This window comes from Anarhichas minor, unplaced genomic scaffold, assembly GCF_050575085.1.
Source record: "Anarhichas minor isolate MPS153535 unplaced genomic scaffold, ASM5057508v1 ptg000024l, whole genome shotgun sequence".
NCBI lineage: Eukaryota > Metazoa > Chordata > Actinopteri > Perciformes > Anarhichadidae > Anarhichas > Anarhichas minor.
This window is the reverse complement of record NW_027466470.1, coordinates 12,758,222-12,774,252: the sequence shown is the minus strand read 5'-3', so window position 1 is coordinate 12,774,252 and position 16,031 is coordinate 12,758,222.

Genomic DNA, 16,031 nt, shown 5'->3' with positions numbered 1-16,031 from the left:
TAGACAAGCAGGCTTGAGGGTATTCCTTCACACTGAAACGGCAGAACAGATTTACTTTTATCTCTTGTCAAACACAAAACATGTTTTTTTTTAAATTGTCATGAAAGATATGAAGATATGAACAAACCGTTACTACAGTTATGGAAACACATTTTTTAGTTAATGACTGAGTGTAAAATCAACTAGGCCACTGTGATCATAATTTATTCATTCATCTGAGAGCTATTCGCCACAATTGCGTCCGCTATTGTTCTTTGCACTTTTTTAAAAATACGGTTTACATGGACACGTCTTTATCCTGTATGTGTCTGTACAAAAGTGAAAGGTCAGTCAAACATGTAGCCTACAGGGTTGCTTGTCATCAATAAACAAGACACAGATACTAAGGTATCAGGACTGCAAACTTACAGAAACATATAGACACATATAGACTCCTGTACTTGCACAACACGGTTTCCTGACAGCCTTCTTCATCTTCATCTTTGCGGTGCAATTGTGCATTCAGAAACTGTGTCGCATTAGGTCATAAAAACTGTCTGTTCAAAGTTCCCATTGACCCCTGAGTTTCATATTTTCCATTTACCAAATGTCCTGCTGTGCAAAGAGAACTATTTACAAAGCCTTGTCACACAGGTTGACATGCACTCTGTTGTGTTGTCGTAGTTTGACGAAAGTGCCACCGACGTCCATAGAGACCCCTCCCCCCCCCCGCCACAAGTTTGACGTCAGTGTCATTTTCGTCTGTCTCAATTGCTGAGTCAATATTTCTGCGTGTTTACGTGTAACTTAGCAAAACAGAGATGTAACCATGTGGTAACCATGTGGCACAACTATTGTGCATGACCATGTGGTACTCAAATAACCACAACACTTTGATTGTCAAGGGAAGTGATCACAAATTAAAAAAAACTATTTAACAAACACCTTACAAACTGTGAAAGGCGTTTGAAATTTTAAAACGGTTGTGGTTTTTACAGAAACCTTCAGCAAACAAAATCCAAAATTTACAATGACTTATTTTTATTAAACAAATACCTATTCACTCGACTCCGCCCACTGATTCGTCTGACATCGTGACATGAAACAGCGGTTTCTCGATTAAAACGTGATTGAGCCAATGAACACTACTGTGGGCCTAACAATGAGCCAATCGTCGCCAGGGGTGGGACTTACTGTATTGTCAAGCCGTTGTCAAGCATTGCTAGCAGTGCGCCGGAACCGAGGAGTAATAACAACAATACCGACCGCTTTTTACACAAATCCACGAATTACCACGACATCTCTCACTCAGTGGCCTTTCTGTCGCGTGCAGGCTGCTGAATAATAGTTCGGAATTTGATATGAACGGCACGTCGGTGTCAATATCACCAAACATCAGAGTTGTGTTTATTCTCCACTTTTAAAACACCGGGAATAAGTATGCTGCGACACACAGAGTATGGACCAGAGTGACAGCAGCCACACACAGACGGGCCTTGTACGACAGCAGGACTCTGCAGAGCAGGTGAAGTGACACGTAGGGAGATGACAGACGGGTTAAAGAAGAGTCGAGGAGCTCAGAGTGGAGCCGAGTGATATCGAGCAGCATTCTGGTCAACACAGCAGAATGCTTCCTCAGCCCACAGTAACGTGGCAGCTTATAGCAGCTCCATTCCCTCCAGACGGACCGAGAGGGAGCACCAGGCCGCGGCAGTAATCTTCTTTACTGTTGGATTAGCCGCCCTCTGCAGGTGTCACTCATTGTCTGTCAGTCTGTCCGGCTCCGTCTTGACCTCACCAACACTCTGCTTCACTCTGTGACTCATTCTGTGTGTCTGTCCTCGTACTGATTCTGCATTTACATTCAAACCAGCATTCGGATATTAAGCCGGTGATGAAGTTTTGATCCATATACGGTATCATGCAGAAATAAATCAATGGTTCTTTCTCCTCTAGAATCCTGGATCTGCGAAATAACTCAGGGGCCTTGATGAATTTATGAATCTTTTTGTGGTAAAATATACTATAGACAGTTTTTCTCAAACAGACAGGACACGATGCTAAGTTCATTGTGTCAAAGCTGATCAAGGCAAAGCAACGGACGTGTACAGAAGAGAGTCTAGAAAGGCTTAGTATCGGTACTCTATACCTTTAAAGAGTAACTAAACCCCAGAGTTTTGGCTGAAGTGCCTCTTCACTGTAAATTCAGAAAATGCCTCTCGAACATGAATAAAGTATCAACGTGGGCTAAGAGGGGGAGCTAAGACACGCTCAGTCACGTCTATGCTCGGCTCATATAACCATTGTAGTATTACAATCACAGCACAAGCCTTTTCTCTCTTTTCTGTGGATTTGAAATTAAGCCATCAGAACGTTACAAGATCTGAGGAATCAGTGTTAAAGAGGCAATATACGGCATCATGAGCATTAAAATAGCAGCAAACAACTCCTGTCTATGTAACGATTTAGTGGAGCAGAGTATGAAGTCACTCTCCCTCTGTGTGTGTGTGTTGATTTAGACGGTCCAATAGCTTCGGAAACCCCCTTCCGCAACACCTTTTTGACGTCATATTAGGTGAGTCAACATTATGACATCCACACTCACATTACACCGTCACTGGCCAGCTGTATGGAGGGCTCAAACTTCTTTTTGAAGCTCTCCTTTTCACAGTTGTTACAAAATGTTCACCGTTATCCCCATATTCAAACAATCTTGTGTCTCGTTGGACTCGTTCGTTACACACCTTTATGTGGCTATTGTCTTCTATGGAATCTGAATAAGGACCGCGGCTAACCTGACTGTTGGGCTCATGTAACTCACAGTCGAGCCACACCTCGCTGTAATGGGACAAGGGTAGAACTGAATGAAACTCAATGCAGCCTCGCACATTCAAACTGCTCATCTGCTCTGGCGAGGGGAAAGGTCAAACTGATGAATATCTGCTTCTGAAAAACAAAAGACCTCGACTCATTATACATCAACCTAACTGAAAACCCCCTCATATGTCAGACGATCTAATGTTGCCATGACAACTACAGAAGTACTGAGGAGGCAGACACACACACACACACACACATGCAGAGACAGACAGACGTGCAGGCGACAGCGTTCAGTAGGGTGTCTCCAGTGTGCGCGTGAGAGTAAGAGAGAGGGATACTGTACGGAGAGCTAAATATAGGAACAGAATAATGAGCCTCTTATCGTCTGATCCATCGTTTCCATATCTCCTCTGCTTTCCTCATCGCTCCATCTCTCTGCAATTTTTTTCCCTCTCTCCTCCTGCCCCCTTGAATGGACCAAATATTTCCCCAGGGCCACTCTCCTGTATAAAAGAGATATACAACACCAGGAATTTTCAATTATTTTGACGCCGGCAAGCTTTTCCTCAAAAAAAAAAAAAAGAAAAACTCTACACTTACCGGCAGGATATTGGACAATTTCCGCAACTCAAGCACAGAATACTTCTGTCTGTCAGACCGTGGCGGTTCATGGATTCAGATAACAACTACTTCAGCACAGTTGACAAACACAAAACGTACTAATTTAGAGCTCTAACTCACTAATCCTCAGAAGCACAAGAGACTCAAAGCTCATCTGGACTTTCTCTCTTTCAGGTTTTAAGGTGAACAGGAGTGTCTAACACATGCACACCATCCAAAACCCAAATATATATATGACTTACCACCACACAAAGCAGATAAAAGCAGCAAATTTGAGAAGCTGGAAGCAAAACATATTTGGTGTTTCTACTTGAATGATGAATCAATTATCAAAATTGTTTCTTAGTTGAAGCGACGATTGGCGAATGGAATTAATTGCCTGATTGTGTTTAGCTGTAATCTGCACTCTTGCTGTCTCCATCTCTCGGTCTCCCTTTCCCACAAACGCACACAAACAGGTTGTAAGTTGGACGTACACACTCTCCAGTTTCACAGCCGCCTCCTGTTTCTTTGACTAATTCAAGGCCATCGCTCAGATCTGTTACAGACGCAGATAAACCAGCTCGGAGGCCGAAGTCGAGAAGCAAACTGATGCTTTTACTCTATCTTGCCACAAATTTGTCGGTGTCTGTCATTTCAACACAAACACCTGTTATTTTTTTTCCGACCAAGGGGCCGTGAAAAGGAGCGCGACACACAGCTGGCTCACATACGTCTGTCTCTCTGAATGCCAGTCTGCTTTCATGTCACTGTACCCGTCTCATATCCTGCATCTGCCACCAGTCTCATCTGTTCGGCTGAACTGGCAGATGTCAGTCTTCATTGTACAGAAACATCTGTCCTCATCTTCATTTCTTCCTCTCTCCCTCTTGCATACACACATGCTGCCGTGTCTGACCCAGATCCTCGCTTAATGAAAAACTAAAATGAGTGAATGAATAAATCATAAGTGGGGGATGCTCTCCCTGTTATGTGAACCTCATGCCCTTTATTGCAATAGCTTCTCTCTTTCTCTCACATACAAACATTCTCTTACTCATTCTTCTGTTCGTTCACACACATTTGCTCCTCATCATCTCTTGTAATACTCCACAAGTGGTAGTGTAATTTTCTCTCCTCTCCTCTCACTCTCTTGCACACACACACACGCACACAAATTGTGTTTCAGTATCCGGTAGCGAGGCACAAAGTGCTGACTGAGGTGACTTAGTGCTTCTGTTCTAAGTGTTCTCTGAGAGCTCCAGTGCGCTCATTTTGTAATTGAGTCTGGTGTGTCTGCTCAAAAGCTGTCGGAAGCGTGGCCGGGTGCAAATGCCACGCTAAAGAGGTCTTTCCTCAAAAATGAGACGATGCTGGAAATAATTGTGGTGGTGAAATCCGAAACAAAAGGCAAAGACACGGCTAATAATACAGGAGGAGACGGATCCTTTAGAACAAATTCTAGCACCATTTTTACTGCAACAAAAACAGCAGTCACGGAAATGTTATGTTGGTGAAGTGAGGAGATAAACATGCTGGTTAGATCAACAAAAACAAGTGATCACTGCCATTACAAATGTTCCTCTCTAACCATGATGTTTAGAAAGCAACCAGTTACATTATAAAAGTCGCAAAATAATATAACTTGTGTTATCGCATGAGAAAGGTATTTTACACGCCACATTTTGGAGTATTCTGTGTTGTGCATATTGGCCATGATGCAGGCCTAAACATATGATAACTACAGTTGTATGCTGAACTTGATTACACACCACGTTCATCAGGTGGACACAAATATGAATCGTATTGTTGCTCCGTATCTGCCGGTTGTATAAGCAACTGTTTGCCAACAAGTTCGCCATTTAATCTAGCCGGATACATCCGGGAGAACATATCCGTGATGGCCTCCAAGGGACCAAAAAGACTGTTATTGCAGGTTTAATGAGTCGCTGGATGAGTCAGTGGTCATGATAAATCCGGCCAATAGAGCTCATAATGATCCTTCCAGGTTTACATAAAAAGGTGCACAAGTACAGACAACATTATCTGCAGTTACGTTTAGCCTTCTGAGGGCAGAGTGGAAGGCAATAAAGCTCTGTGACGATTAAACCAACAACAGCCTCTGTTGATTTTTGTGCCTTCAGAGAGTTTAGTCAGTTAAGTTACATCAATCATCTGCAATTTATCCACCTAGCTGTAGTGGAAAAAAAATCTAAACTGCAGGTAGAGAAGCCAATCACGTTCTGACTGGACTTCGGCACACTCTATGGGAATGAAAGCCTACTGCGGGGCTTGTTTTCCCACTATATTTATTATAACAAAACAGAATCTAAATCCTCAGTCATATGTCGCTGAGGACGCTCTAAAACACGTTAAAGGCATTCTGACGGACTGACGGCTACGCTGGAATGGTTTATTCATTCAATTGTCAGCTAATATAAAGCATGCATAACTAAACAAAGATGCATGAATAAATACATTATTTCCACCTTTCACTGGCAGCTTAACATATACACACATAAATATTCATATAAACACACACACACACACGGGTGGGCTCTGCTCCTCTCAGACTGGTGACACACTTCATCAAACTGTGGTCTGTTATTAAGTCGTGCTGACACGTGTGTTTGTGTGTCTGCGAGGGTCTGCCTGCGTTCATAATCATACCAGTGTGTGTGTGTGTGTGTGAGTCACTGTCTGTGCGGCGGCAGCGTGCCTTCACAGCGTGCGGTGGTCTGGTTTCCTCTCAGAAGGCTGTGAAGTGGCCAGATGAAAGCTCACACATGGTGGCGGCCTGACGAGCCAGATCTCCTGTCGTGCCCGCGGCGCTCACGCGGCTGGACGACAGAACTTCCTGCTCTGTCGCAGACACTTAGCAGTGACAAGACAGTTAGCAAAGACTTTAGACTAGAGGTGAGCTCAGGTTTAATGGCTGGATGCTGCCATTGTTTCAAAAAGGATGTTCACACTTGATTGTCATTCATGCCGCTCCCAGAACATCAAGGAGCTACATCAGGACGTTTACATATGAATTCACTTTCTGGATATTGTTATAATTAATCTATTTGATCTATTTTTATCATCCATCCATACAGTTTATTACAAGCCCAATAAGACGTTGTGAAGTTATGTTTACAAGTCACACAGCCTACTTTGAATATGCAGAGAGGTGTAACAACCTGAATAAATGAGTGCTTGAAAACACAACAAATACAGATGTTTCCATACAGTCACTGAATGGTTTGAGGAGTGTGAAAATGACGTGAATCATGTGCTATGGACTTCACAGGCTCCAGATTTCAATTCAACATATATGGGAGATTTTTGAGTGACGTGTATTATGACACTGCTATGCTGGTCTGGTCATTTAATTTGTCATCTGGGCTTTCAAGTGATTCAGTATCTGAGGCTAACTCACAGTAATAAATGCTAATGTGAATGTAAGGCCCTGATCAGACGCGTATTAGCAGGAACGCTATGAACGCCTCGAGATGAAAAAAGTTCAACTCGGGGCAGAAAAGCACCCGATGTCATGTGACTTTTTCTGGATACACTATTTATTACTATTAACTATAAGGCCCTGTATGGTCCATGGTTTGTGTTAAGCTAACATTAGCACTCTGTCTGATCAGGGCCTTAGGGACCAACCCCTGATCTCAGTTCAGCCACAGTATGTGACCAGTACAAATGTATAATACACAGTATGTGACCAGTACAAATTTATAAAACACAGTATGTGACCAGTATAAATTTATAAAACACAGTATGTGACCAGTATAAATTTATAAAACACAGTATGTGACCAGTATAAATTTATAAAACACAGTATGTGACCAGTATACATTTATAAAACACAGTATGTGACCAGTATACATTTATAAAACACAGTATGTGACCAGTACAAATTTATAAAACACAGTATGTGACCAGTACAAATTTATAAAACACAGTATGTGACCAGTACAAATTTATAAAACACAGTATGTGACCAGTATAAATTTATAAAACACAGTATGTGACCAGTATACATTTATAAAACACAGTATGTGACCAGTATACATTTATAAAACACAGTATGTGACCAGTATAAATTTATAAAACACAGTATGTGACCAGTATACATTTATAAAACAGTGTGCTCACCTAGCTGTAGCAATGAGTCATCTATTCTGGGACTAAACATGTTTAAATTCACCACCCTCACTTCTCACCTTTACAGAGACATCACCATCTGCAGTGACACACTCCCTCTTCTCTTATCCTCCTCATATGCTGTTTAGGTCTCTCACCTCTCTCCCACATTTCCTTACACTTCTCTCGTCTGTTCTCACCAGTTAACCGCCATCCTTCATGTCTGAAATGACTCATTATAATAATCCAAATGCAAACCTCTTTTCTTTTCTCATTTGCTTCTTTCTCACCCGTCTTCTCTCGCTCGCTCGCACGCACGCACACACACACTCCTCTTTCCTCCCTCAGTCCGTCCACCCTCTTGCAAACTAGCTCCTTCCTTTTTTCATTCACAATATCCGTCTCATCCTTTTATTACTCCCCGTGACTTGCTGTCGTCCTCCTTTCTCACCCTTCCTGCTTGCATCCCTCATTCATCTCTAATTAAGTTTTTGTGTGTATGCATAGTTCTGTTCATGCACCCCTTCCTTCCTCTCCAGCTTTCTCCAGCCAAAAAATAATGACTCCCTCCTCCTGCCCCCCCCCCCCCCCCCATGACTGAAAAGTGCCCATCACGGAGTTAATGATTCACACTTCTGTTTATCCCTACCATGATTTAGCATGACATGACATCAAAGCCCCCAGAGGGATGCAAACACACACAGAGTCCCCTACTCTCTTAGGCTCATGTGCAGCACTAGCTCACTGTTAAACAATAGGGAGCAGAAAGAACCAGCTGCAAGCCCCAACCAGCTGTGCTATTATAAACTCCCTGCTGTGTGTGTGTGTGTGTGTGTGTGTGTGTGTGTGTGTGTGTGTGTGTGTGTGTGTCATTTTATTTAGCATGCTTATACCTTTGTTTAAACCCATATTAACTTTTCCCAAATGGGCAGCTTTTGATCATTTTCTGGCCTTCCACCCTCAATTTAAATGTGTGTGTGAGAGTGTGTGGAGGACTATCTCCATAATTAGGGCAGACCAGCCGCACATGGGTCTCCCCAGACACTTCCCCTCCAAGACCTAAATATTCATGAGACTCTAAACGCTTTCATGAGCTCTGTAATTATGGCCAGAAAATAGACGGAGAGAGACAAAGACAGAAAGAGGAGAGAGTGCGAGCCAGGAGAGGAACTGCTCTCACAATTTTACAACACAGGCTGTCCAGTGGTATTAGCAGATATTATCAGCATCTTGCAGTGCTCCCACCCAAGCCAGAGAAGCTGGAGACCATTTCTAGAGTCATCATAACATCATAATGGCAATAAAAACCAAACTGTCCCTCGGTTCTTCGCATTTGTTGCTTAATTTGACATGGAGAGCTCACTTAAAGCGTGAATATTAAAGCAAAGCAGCAGATAGTGTTGGTGGGAGACGGAGGTGGATTCCCTGCCCTATCTGAGGCTGCTGGATGGTGGACAAAGCCTGCTAATGTCACAGTGCTGGACACTATAACCAGACTCTTCGTTCCTGTCCTGGAGTCAACACGAGCAGATAGCCAAAAGGATGCAGAATCAAACCAAAGTGAATTTCAACGGAGTTTTGGAACTTGGTGTGCTGCGTGTGTTTTTCCCCGGTGTTACGCTGAATTGAAGCGAATTCTTCCGTCGCGTTACTCGTGCTAGACGTGCTGGAGAGGAGCGGGGGCTCCCTCTATGTAGCAACATGTACAACATCTATATATCCATTGTATTCTTATTTGTATTCGTTATTGAATAAGAAGCAAAAGGTTTGGTGTGTTTTGTGCATGTTTGTAATCCCGAGAGGTTAAAAAAATATATATATATATATATATATATATTCGCATACCAAAATTGAAAACCAAATATCCGCCCAACTAACGAATAACTGAATAGTGAGGTCCAGCCTTACAAGTTTAAATACAAATAATTCTCTGCCGTTAATCCAAATAACGCTATATGATGTCTCACTGGTAATAGGTGGACGGATATATAGAGCTGTTGTGTCACAGAGGCAATTTTCCTCGACGGCTGTGGACAGAAATCGAACAGTCCAAGGAATCAAAATCAATAATCAGTTTTGGCAGTATATGTTTTTGTGATGACTTCAAGATACAGACTCCCTCAGTTTATTCCCCATTTGGCTTGGAGTTTCTGCCAAGTAGAGCTGAGCGAAAACACACACAAGTGTACTAAGGCTGACATCAGGAATCCACCTGCAAGTGACTGATCTAATTTGGCTGTGAAGGCATGTTCACTAAAAGCTTTTTTTTCTTCCAGCACTAAAAAACTACAAGTGCTGCATTTTGAAAAATGTGCAGCATTTTGAATATGATTGATTTGTTATCAATCTATGTTAACATTTAAATTCACTGTGCTATCATAACCCAAGTCTCAGGCTATGGTACAATAAAAACAGTGGCTGGGTTTCCCACAAGTATTGCAGCCCTGGGTTCATCCCATTCCCTTTAAGGCCTGAGCACGGATCTAATATCACATATAATATTAGTGTGAATATGATGTGTTGTAACCAGACCTTAGAGTGCTGTCTGGTCTATTTTGGGGTTTATAAGGAAATAGTCGGAGAAGCCAGCAAGGATTCCGGTAGACAATACGTGAGAAGACTTCAAGGCCTTTAAAGAGAGTCTCTGGCAGGAAATTCTATTGCTTTTCCTTTTCGTGAAACAAATGAATCGTAAAACATGTTGTTCAGCCAGAGCACATCAGAGCAGTGAATACAGCCTGTCACTTTTCATTCCATCGCATTTCCCTCAAGGTTTTTTTGCTGTGGCCAAAATGATCACATGCCTGCTTTGAACTCCAGGATGAGTCAGTTGATTTTATCCAACTGGAAAAGCCATCAGATAGTCTCCTGGAAGCCATCAGATAGTCTCCTGGAAGCCATGAAACCACAGGCAGACTGCAGCACGAGGCAGCTGATTCAGAGCCGATTGCCCAGATTTGACACATCGTGACGCTACACTGACACACACAGAAAAGAACCAATTCAATATTCAGGAAGAACACAGATACACACACACACAAACACACAGACACTGCATCAGAACAAGATGACAAATGAGCAGGAGCGCAGCACCTCAGACACTGCTGTCATATAGATGTAAATGAGCACACCTACCATGCAGCCCTCTTTACTCTCCCGAAACCAAAAGATGGGGCAAACTTGGGATCGATCAGACAAAATATCAAGACGAGATGATTGGGAGCGTCATGAAGCCAAACGATATGTGAGAAGACGGGACACAACGAGGTGAAATGAGCCAAGATGTCGGGGTTTAAAAGGAGTGGACATTAGCTGTAACTAAAGTCACAACACTAATGATTTCATGTCCCCTTGTGCGTCTTCAACTCCACTCAGGCTGTATTTTCTGTTAAGGGGGGCTTTGATTAACTACTCACTGCTGCAATCTTTTCCTTGGCAAACTGACACGTACAGTCATCACGCAGGATGACAACAAGATGACACGGGTGTCCGAGGACGTCAACCTCGCCCCCGTTAAACTGATGAAAACACAAGGAGATGCACCATCAAAGTTACAAACAATTCAGGAATACATGACACCTCTGCCCCTCGCTGGACTGTCAAGAGGAAATCTGCGCATATTACTGTAACGTACACTTTAACTTGAGTTATCCTGTCATTGTAATGGCCGCTGTGAGTCACCGGTGCATCAGCAGGTACAGCACACTGCCTACACACACACGAACACCCAGGTGTGCACACAGACACACACACACAGGTTGTACACCGCATTTAGACCCAAAGTACCTGTCAAGGGCAAGAGGAACACATCGTCTTCTTGTTTTTTTTCTCTCTCTCAGTTCATGTCATTGACTTTAAAGTGCAGCAGTGCATGAGAGTGCTGTTTTTCTTGAGTGACGTCTGTGTATTTGTGTGTGTGTGAGAGAGAGAGTGTCTGTGTGAATTTTTGTAAGCTCAGCATCTATCACTGACTTAACAAAAGGCTGCTGAATATAAATCCATCCATCTCCCATCTGTCCATGTAAGATTCATACATATACATGGTTTTCCTAGGACAGAAATATATAAATTATTATACCAAAAGTGAACCAGAGAGACAGACAGATATACACATATACATACATCTATCTTCTAAATAGAGAGCTGAAACTATTGGTTGAACAGGTAATTAATTAGCCTCGAGCCATGCTAGGGGCTCAGCTGTAGCTACTCAGGCAGAGTGATGCTTTAAGCTAAATGCTAACATCAGCATGCTAACATGCTCACAATGACAATGATGACATCCTGATGTTGAGCAGGTATAATGTTTACCATGTTCACAACTTTAGTTTAGCGTGTTATCATGCTAACGTTTGCTAATTAGCATTAAGTACAGCTGAGTTGGCTTACTTTTATTATTTTGTACAGTGTGTTTAGCTCACCGCTAACAGCTAACGGAAACAACAGTACACACATTGCTGTACCGATCAGTAACTCGGAAGCAGGCAGACAGCTTTGTGAGTCTAATTTTTTTGGCGAGATTGTGTGAAATGTCAAATACAACGACTTCAATGCGATAGCCTGCATACATTAGTGTTGTTGAGTTTGAAGGAAGTGTGTTTTACAACGTCTTACAGGCCAGAGGAGTCTAGACGGGAGGGTTGGCCAACTGAGGGTTGTATTCATTCAATCACACAATTCAGTAGTGTGTGTTGCAGACACACATGGTAGAGATCTGCACTCGACTGAGTGCACCTTTCTACTTTGGTAATGGTTTCTCTATCGATGTTCCATTTAAGTGTTTTGCTGTTTGTGCCAAGACATTTAAATGAGTTAGTGATGGTCATGGGTACTCCCAAAATATGTATGGGGGATTCATAATGAGTTCTTGTGTTTTAAATGTGTTGAGCTGGAGGTTGTCATCATGACATCAAATGGTTGCTTGGGCTACATGCTCATGATATTGGTCTTCATTGGTCATTAGTCCATTTAAGGTTGTGTATGTTTCACGTTTGACCACCAAAAGCACGTACATTCAGCATCTGCGTGACGGGAAATCACTCTTCACACCAGCAGATAGCTATGGTCCGTATTTGTTGTTCAAAAAGGAAAACCGGAATATCTAGGACTGCAGATATACAAGCCACTGTTATATGCATGAAACAAAGCAGCATTCATTCTCATTTTCACACCACTTTTGCTCACCACTTGGCTTCGTTGCAGTTGGCCATTTTGTGAATCGCTAAATTGGGCGAAAAAGCTGCCGACAAGGGCCAACGGTGTTAGACACACTACAAAAACTAGGGCCACCGCTAGCATGGCTAGCATGGCTTAAAACACCAGACATTCACTGGTCCCAGCTTCACAAATGTGAGGATTTGCTGCTTTTCTTTTTATTAAATGATAATAAACTGAATAGCTATTCATTTTGGACCAAACAAAGCAATTGGAACATGTCACTTTCAGCTCTGGGAAATTGTGATGAAAATTTTCATTATATTTCTGACATTGTTTGAGACAAAATGACAAATGATGAATCAGCAATGAAGATGATTGATAGTTGCAACTCTTGATAGATAATAAATAAAATCTAAATCTTTTCAAAGCACCAATTTAACACTTTTCTCATGCTTGCCAAAACGTGACTCTCACCATTAGAAACACAACGCTGATCTTATTGCGCCTCTATTTAGACCGGTTTGAGGCTTCACAGGTTCAGATCTTTCAGTCTGCTTCCTGCCTGCTCCCTGTGCTACTGTGCTTTGGCACACACAAAAAAACACAGTTGGGGAGGTGGGGAAATCAAGTAATTAAAAATAATGATGGCTGATGAAACACAGCTCATACTTACAAAATGTTGGCTGTCTTTCCAAGTTGTCTCGTGTGTCACTGAATGATGAGCACGTTGAATGCAGATGTGCAATAGGTCCCGCAGCGGGCAAGAAATTGAACAAAAATCTGATCTAAATTGCTACGCTGTGACCAATATGTTGATTAATTGATGCACAATAACACTGAGTTAACTCCTTGGCGGTTGTTGCTTTTGACAACTGCTCGAAAAAATAGCCCATCTCTGCATCACTGCATTTAAATCAGTACTCTGACATCACTGGCACCCTTCTGTACCGGGATTACTCCAACATGCTTCAGGCAGAACTTCCACTATCTCAGTTTAAGGATCTTTTCTTTTTTTTTTTACCGCTCTATACATAATGCCAGTCAGTATCTGTTCAGTTTAAGTAGCAGTGACAGGGTGTGATAAGACACAGCCGAGTTAAAAACCCTTATCTGGCCTACGAGCCGAATCCCATCTGTCTCTCTCCTCACACTGACTCATAATGCTGCTTATTAGCCCCTCTGGAGGGATAAAGGGGACATGGGGAGATTTTTAAAAAGGGAGGGAAAGATCAGGAAATAAAGACCAAGAGAAAACAGATTAGGAGGGAGAGAGCTGAGCAGGAGAGAGAGAAAAATGCAAAGAATGCACGAGACTGGAAAAAGGCTACATTTTATAAGGAAAATGTAATTGTGCTGGCTTACACTGAACACCGCAGGTGTGAACAGGAAAAAATGAAACCATCTGAAATGTTAATTTCAAGATCGAGGCAGTTGAATTATCACTTTGTATATCAGCACTGAGATGTGAGTAAATAGCCTCGAAAGCAGTTTAGCTGTCCTTTAAAGAGTAAGAGACAAAAACAGTTGAAGTTGAAGCGCCGGCGTTAGTTCAGAAGAAGTGCACTATAAATGGTTAAAGTGTCGGTTCGGTACGTACACAAGGAGTGGCAGCAGTCGAGATGTCAAGATTTGCGTTAATAGTCATTAATTGATGTTTAGAGGCTGAAGTTGGAACGATAGTGAGTGCACTGTAAATAGTGGGAGTGTAAGTTCAAGAGCTGAAGAGTCAGTAAAGAAGAACAGGCAGAGTGAAGATGTGGACAGGAGACAAAATGTTGTGGAAATAGACAAGAGATTTAGGGGGAAGTGCTGTGGAAGCAAAAAGAAGAGGGTGAGATTAGGGAAGTATATGGATCGAAGATGAAAGGGAACGAAAAAGAGACACAAGCGGTGAGCAGACTGCTCTCCCGTAGTGAGCGGCTTTTCAGATCCAGCGGACAGATAAATGACACCCTGTCAATATTACAATGCACCATTTCCTCCACCCCCTACTTTTCTACATCCCTCCATCTCTCTCCCCACCAACCACCCCTCTCCCATATTTCGACAAGTCCTCCATCAACCAGCAGACTCCACACACCATCGCGCACACACACACACACACACACACACACACACACACACACACTTTTTTGCCTATTACTTTATATGAAACCAAATGAAAACCAAATTGGACATGTGTATCCCCTGTTTCAACTACTCTCCCACTTGTCCTCTTCTGACAATCTCATCCTTCTCCTCTGCCCTTCTTTTACAATCCATCCCTCTCTACTCCTCTTTCCTCGCCTCCCCTGCTCTTACCAGCTGCTCTGCATTGTCCTTTCCATCTTAGCTGAGTAAATATGAAGGTGTAGTGGCCACAGAGAGAATTGAGCACTCATTGAGCACTGTGAGGAAAGTCATTGTTCCTTTAAAAAAAATAGTATACAGACACCTATACCTCTCTAAAATCAAAAGCTGGTAACACTTCCTGTGGCAATTGTATTAGGATATTAAGCATCTTTAGGCTTACACAAACCCCTCGCTCTTTTATTGAGCAATATTAGAGCATTTTACCCAATTAGGACTCTAGAAACTCCTCAGATTAAACCATCTATAGGACAGCTCAGTTTTGGTTGACCTACTCACAACATAGACAAATGCAACGTGTGACAAGGGGCCTCAGGTGACTTCATTTTAAAGGGTCACGAGCCTTAAAGGCTGAAAACCACCGGTATACTTCTTGAATTCATGGTGTCTCCCCCCCACACACCCCCCCCCCCCCCCCCCACACACACACACACACTCAAACAGACGCATCACATTCAGGCAATCAAGAGATTCAGTCAACCTTTCCATCCCATTACTGTGTGCTGTGATGACAGATGAGGTGCCATCACACACACACACACACACACACACACACACACACACACACACACAGTACATCATACAAGCACGTGAAGGCATACATGTTCAGATTCACATGTCTAAGTATTTCTACTGTAACCTGTGAGATCGTAAAGCACATATGAAATATAACAAGAGGCGACCAACTAAAAGTAACCCGCGCCGCGCTGTAGAAAGAAAGGGAAGTGACATTTAAAAGTAATCAGCCAGTCAACAGCCTGAATATTAATTATAGAGGCTTTTCAAATAAAAGCGTTCTGCTACAACTAACATTAAACACAACCCATCGTCCACAGCAGTCAGCTCATCCCGTGTAAAGAGAGGAACACTCACCGAACTCGTCTCCAAAACGACACTTTTCTTTTGAGGATTTATCCGCGAGTTATCGGAAGAACCGAGACCTCTCCTTTTCTCCGACGATGATGATAACAACGACAACCTTGTTGCAAAGA